This window comes from Zingiber officinale, chromosome 9A (genome assembly GCF_018446385.1).
Source record: "Zingiber officinale cultivar Zhangliang chromosome 9A, Zo_v1.1, whole genome shotgun sequence".
NCBI lineage: Eukaryota > Viridiplantae > Streptophyta > Magnoliopsida > Zingiberales > Zingiberaceae > Zingiber > Zingiber officinale.
This window is the reverse complement of record NC_056002.1, coordinates 89,549,363-89,555,426: the sequence shown is the minus strand read 5'-3', so window position 1 is coordinate 89,555,426 and position 6,064 is coordinate 89,549,363.

The following is a 6,064-nucleotide window of genomic DNA, read 5'->3' as shown; positions in this document are numbered from 1 at the left end:
ATGCCACTTAAAGATCAAATTTATCCTCAAAACTTGGCATGTTTCATTTTTTTTCGAGAGTTCTCTAGATTTTCCCAAATTGTGCCAATTGAGATTAAAAATGAAATTTCCAATCTTTAGGCACATTTAACTCTTCAAAGGAGTAAATGATAATTCCATTTCATTTTCAAAAGTTCTCAAAACCTTGAAAATGCTCCTTGAGTGTCAATTTCCTCAAAGTTGGGTTAACTACCCTTCTAATCGGAGTTGACACTCTCTAACCCATCTATGGGGTAGAGAAGATGCTCCTAGGAACCCAATACCTATTAGAGCTCATTGGGTTCACTAAATATTCACTAGGGATAACTTCCCTAGCAACCCTCCTAATGACCCTCTTAGGCTTTAAAGCCTTGGTCATTTGGGTCTCATCAAGGTCAACTATAGGGGTGACTCCCCTTGTGACCTTGGTAATGGTCTTCCTAGCCCTAGGTTTTGTTCCATAATCGAATGAAACATTATGATAAGTGGGCTTGACCAATTGGGACTTAGGTTTGTGACCCAAACCTTTCTTGTCCTTGGACTTGGGTTTTTGACCCTTAGACCCTAGAGTCAAATCCTTAAGAGCCTTTTCTAGAGAGTCAAGTCTTGACCTCAAGACTTGATTTTCTTTCTCTAATACCTCAAGTTTTGATTTATCATTTTTCTTTGAGGTATTCCTAGGCATGTGTCTAGATGATTTGGGATTTCTATCTAGATTTTCCTTAGCCTTAGATGAGTTAATTCTAGGGTTAGCATTTCTAGAATTGTTCTTATCTAGGCTAACATGCTTGGCTCCTAAGCACATGTATCGATTTCTAGTGTTAACATGCTTATCATTATTGACAATGGCAATAAGACTACTAGCATGCATCCTACTAGAATTGCAAGAATGAGCTTTAAATGTTACCTTAGGGTTTGCCTTAGCTCCCCTTTACACGTGTTTGGCCTCTTGTCCTTGTGAGGTTGCCTCCCCTTGGACATTGACTCCTATAGTGTCCCCGTTGCTTGCATTGGAAGCACACCACGTGCTTCTTGCTCTTGCATGTCGGGACTCCGACTTCCTTGACCTTTGGTGCCGGTGGAGTCTTTCTAACCCTCTTTGGACACTTACTCTTGTAGTGCCCAAACTTCCTACACTCAAAACACATTATGTGTAATTTGCTTGAAATCACAGTGTTTGAGTTACCTAGGGTTGTGGATGTAGATGAGCTTTCTTCTTCATCCCTTCCGGAGGTAGATGCCTCTTCTTGCTCCGATCTTGAACAAGAGCTCTCCTCCTCTTCTTCCTTGGATGTTGAGTAGCCCTCAACTCCCAATTCGCTTCCTCCATGATGTGAGCTACTTGGCTCACTAGGCTCCTCTTCATGGAATTTTGCCAAATTGTTCCACAATTCCTTGGCGTTGTTGTACCTATCTATCTTGCACAAAACATTATTAGGTAAAGCAAATTCAATAATTTTTGTTACCTCGTCATTGATTTCGGATTGTCGGATTTGCTCTTTCGTCCACTCCTTCTTCTTGATAGGTTTTCCTTCCTCATCCATCGGAGGGGAAAACCCTTCTTGTACACAAAACCAATTTAACATATTAGTCCTAAGAAAATACATCATCCTTACCTTCCAATATGTGAAGTTGTCGTGAGACTCATAGAAGGGTTGAATCGTGACATCTTCTCCATAGAGATCCATCTCTAGCCCGTGCTCCCCCGGGTGTTGATCCGTCGAAGAGCGGCCTCGCTCTGATACCACTTGTTAGGATCGTTCGTACTCGGCTAGAGAGGGGGGTGTGAATAGCCGCCCCAAATTCTCGCGTTCTTCCTACAGTTAGGGTTAGTCGCAGCGGAAATACAAGGAAGAAACTAAGGAGAAGAAAAACAAACCGATGTAACGAGGTTCGGAGATGAACTCCTACTCCTCGGCGTGTCCGTAAGGTGGACGAAGCCTACCAATCCGTCGATGGATGAGTCCCCGGAGAACCGGCTAAATATGAGCTCCTTATGGGTGGAGAAACCTCGCCACAACTACTTCTTGCAACAGCAAGATAAGGAGTACAAATACAAGAGAAGCAAGAAGTAAATACACAACAAATGTAAACAACCCTTGCCTTCTTGTCGACTGTTGAAGAAGCAACAGCTTCTCAGACGCCAACCACAACAGCAGCTCAGTCGGAGTCCCAGCCGAAGGAAGAAGCTCACGCGAAGCTTGCGAAGAAGAGCTCAACAAAGCTCAAGCACCAGAACAGCAGCTCTGTAGCAGAAGAGAAGAGGAAGAAGCAGTAGCACAGAAGATGCCCTCGTCTCCTTTATACCTGCGAAGAAGAAACAGCGAAGAAACTAGCCGTTGCAACGCAACGGCTAGAACCCTGATCGGTCTGTGGACCGATCAGGCCCTGCGCTGATCGGTCCCCAGACCGATCAGTCAGTGCACAGAAACATTCTGTGCGTACTCTGATCGGTCTGTGGACCGATCAGGCCACAGCTGGATCGGTCCACAGACCGATCCCAACTCTTGGCTTTGAAGCTCTTCCTTCCGCGACATCGTCTCCTGATCGGTCGCCACGACCGATCAGGGAAGCTCCTGATCGGTCCACAGACCGATCAGGCGTCTTTCTCGCGGCTACTGATCACCTTCTGATCGGTCTGCAGTCCGATCAGATACCGATCAGTAGCACACTGATCGGTTACTGATCGGTCACCAGACCGATCAGATAACTAGTGACTTGGTTTTTGCCCAAACCAAGTCCCAAGCCTTCCAAACCAACATTCGGTCAACCTCGACCTGTTGGTACTTCATTCCTAGCATCTGGTCACTCCCTCGATCTGCTAGAATTCCCCACCAAGTGTCCGGTCAATCCCTTTGACCTACTTGGACTTTCCTCAACACCAGATGTCCGATCATCCCTGATCCATCTGGATTTTCCCTTGCCTGGCTTCACTCACCCGGACTTTCACCTGGCTTCACTCACCAGGATTTCCACACTGCCTAATATCCCAGTTAGGACTTTCTCACTGCCTGGCTTCACTCACCAGGACTTTCCAACTGCCTAACATCCCAGTTAGGACTTTCCCATTACCTGGCTTCACTCACCAGGACTTCCACTTTCACCTAGCTTCACTCACTAGGATTTTCACCTGGTTTCACTCACCAGGATTTCCCGACTGCCTGGCTTCACTCACCAGGACTTCTCCGACTGCCTGGCTTCACTCACCAGGACTTTTCCCCGTGCCAAACTCCCTGTTTGGACTTTCCCCGTGCCAAGTCTCCATACTTGGACTTTTCGCGTGCCAAGCTACCTGCTTGGTCTTTTCCCCGTGCCAAGTCTCCGTACTTGTACTTTTCCAGTGCCAAGTCTCCATACTTGGACTTTTCGCGTGCCAAGCTCCCTGCTTGGACTTTTCTCGAATCAGGTCAACCTTGACCTAAGGTTGCACCTACAATCTCCCAAACACCTATTCTTGTCAAACATCAAGAATACAACTCTCTTCTCGTCAAACATCGTCAAACATCAAAACACAACTCGAGTCAGGTCAACTCGAGTCAGGTCAACCAGGTCAACCTTGACCTAAGATTGCACCAACACTTTTGAACCCCAAAGTGTTCCATTAAACCCCCCTCATGTGCTTCCCTAACTAGCAATTTACGCATCGATCCTCTAGGCACACAAAGTCTGTTATTCTTAAACAAGTAGTTGTCATGCCTAACAAACCCATTTTGTGATTTCTTTTCACATGCAGCATATAATTAGGAAAACTCATTGTCATGTACATACAATTCCTTAATATGTTCAAAGCCAAGCAATTTAGTTTCAAGTGTAGCTAACAAATTATACCTTCTTGAAAGTGCATCTGCTACGACATTTACCTTTCCTTGCTTATGCTTAATCACATAAGGAAATTGTTCAAGAAATTCGACCCATTTGGCATGCCTTTTGTTGAGCTTCCCTTGCCCTTTCAAATACTTCAAAGATTCATGATCACTATGAATGATAAATTCTTTAGGCAAAAGATAATGCTGCCATGTTTGCAATGCTCTAACAAGGGCATACAATTCTATGTCATAAGTGGAATAGTTGAGGGTAGCACCACTTAATTTCTCACTAAAATATGCAATGGGATGACCATCTTAAAGTAAAACAACCCCAATACCCACATGAGATGCATCACATTCAATTTCAAATGATTTGGAAAAATCAGGTAAAGCAAGAATGGGTGCATGTATGAGTTTATCCTTAAGTGTTTGAAATGCATTTTCTTGATTCTCTCCCCATCTAAAACCCATATTTTTCTTAACAATTTTATTTAGGGGTGCTGCCACTGTGTTAAAATCCTTCACAAACCTCCTATAGAAACTTGCCAACCCATGGAAGCTCCTAACCTCACTCACAGTTTTAGGAGTTGGCCAATCTCTAATGGCCTTAACTTTCCCTTCATCAACCTGCACTCCTTTAGAACTTATGACAAATCCAAGAAAAACCACATGAGTAGTGCAAAAAGAACATTTTTCCAAGTTAGCATATAGTTTTTCCTTTCTAAGGACATGCAAGACAGATTGGAGATGTGCAAGATGCTCAACAAAACTCTTAGAATATACCAAAATATCATCAAAGTATACTACCACAAATTTTCCAAGAAATTCTCGTAAGACATGGTTCATAAGCCTCATAAAAGTACTTGGTGCATTAGTTAATCCAAAAGGCATTACCAACCATTCATACAGTCCATATTTGGTTTTGAAAGCTATTTTCCATTCATCCCCTTCCCTTATCCTAATTTGATGGTACCCACTTTTCAAATCAATTTTAGAAAAGAAGAAAGCACCATGCAATTCATCAACCAAATCATTAAGTCTAGGGATAGGATGTCTATACCGAATTATGATGTTGTTAATGGCTCTACAATCAGTGCACATCCTCCATGATCCATCCTTTTTAGGCACCAGAATTACGGGTACATCACAAGGACTTAAACTTTCTCTGACCCATCCTTTTTGCAGTAACTCCTCTACTTGATTTTGTATCTCCTTTGTTTCTTGAGGGTTGCTCCTATAAGCTGGCCTATTGGGCAGAGAAGCGCCAGGAATAAGGTCTATTTGGTGTTCAATTCCCCTCATTGGTGGCAATCCGTGAGGTACTTCCTTGGGAAACACATCTTCAAAATCCTACAAAATAACAACAACTTCACTAGGCAAAGAGTTAGTATTAGATTCCAAGCAAGTTTCCTTGCACAAAAGAAGAAATATTGGTTGCCTTGTTAAATAAGCTTTCTTCACCTCACTTACTCTTGTAAACAAATTTTCTATTTTTCTCTCTTTCTTTTCTTTTGAATTTTGTCCTCAAAATCAAGTATTTTCTTTTGCACACACTCTTTCTTTTTCTTATGCTCTCGCTCTTCTTTTTCTCTTTTCTCTCTCATTTTTATTTGATCCTCACAAACCTCCCTAGGTGATAATGGTACAAGTGTAACTTTGCGAGAATTGTGGACAAAAGAGATCTTGTTGGAGAATCCATCATGGTGAGCTCGCCTATCAAACTGCCAAGGTCTTCCAAGAAGAATGTGGCTTGCCTCCATAGGCACAATATCACATAGAACTTGATCTTCATATTTGCCAATGGAGAAATTAATCAACACTTGCTGGTTCACTACCAATTCACCACTATTACTTAGCCATTAGAGTTTATATGGTCTTGCATGTGGTGTAGTCTTGAGGTTGAGTTTGGTGACCAACCTAGTGCTTGCCACATTAGTGCAACTTCCACCATCAATGATCATAGAGCATGTCTTTCCTTGAATAAGGCAGCGGGTATGAAAAATATTTTCTCTTTGGTCCTCCTCATGCTCCTTAGCTTGGCTTCCCAATAATCTCCTAACCACCAAGAGATCTCCATCTTGCGCATAGGCTGCTCCATCATTTTCCTCATCACTTGAGGAAGAGGAATGAGAAGTAATTTCTTCACTAGAGATACTCCCATTATCTCTCACCACCATAGTCTTCTTATTCGGGCATTCGGATGCAATATGACCTTTTCCCAAACACCTAAAACACTTGAT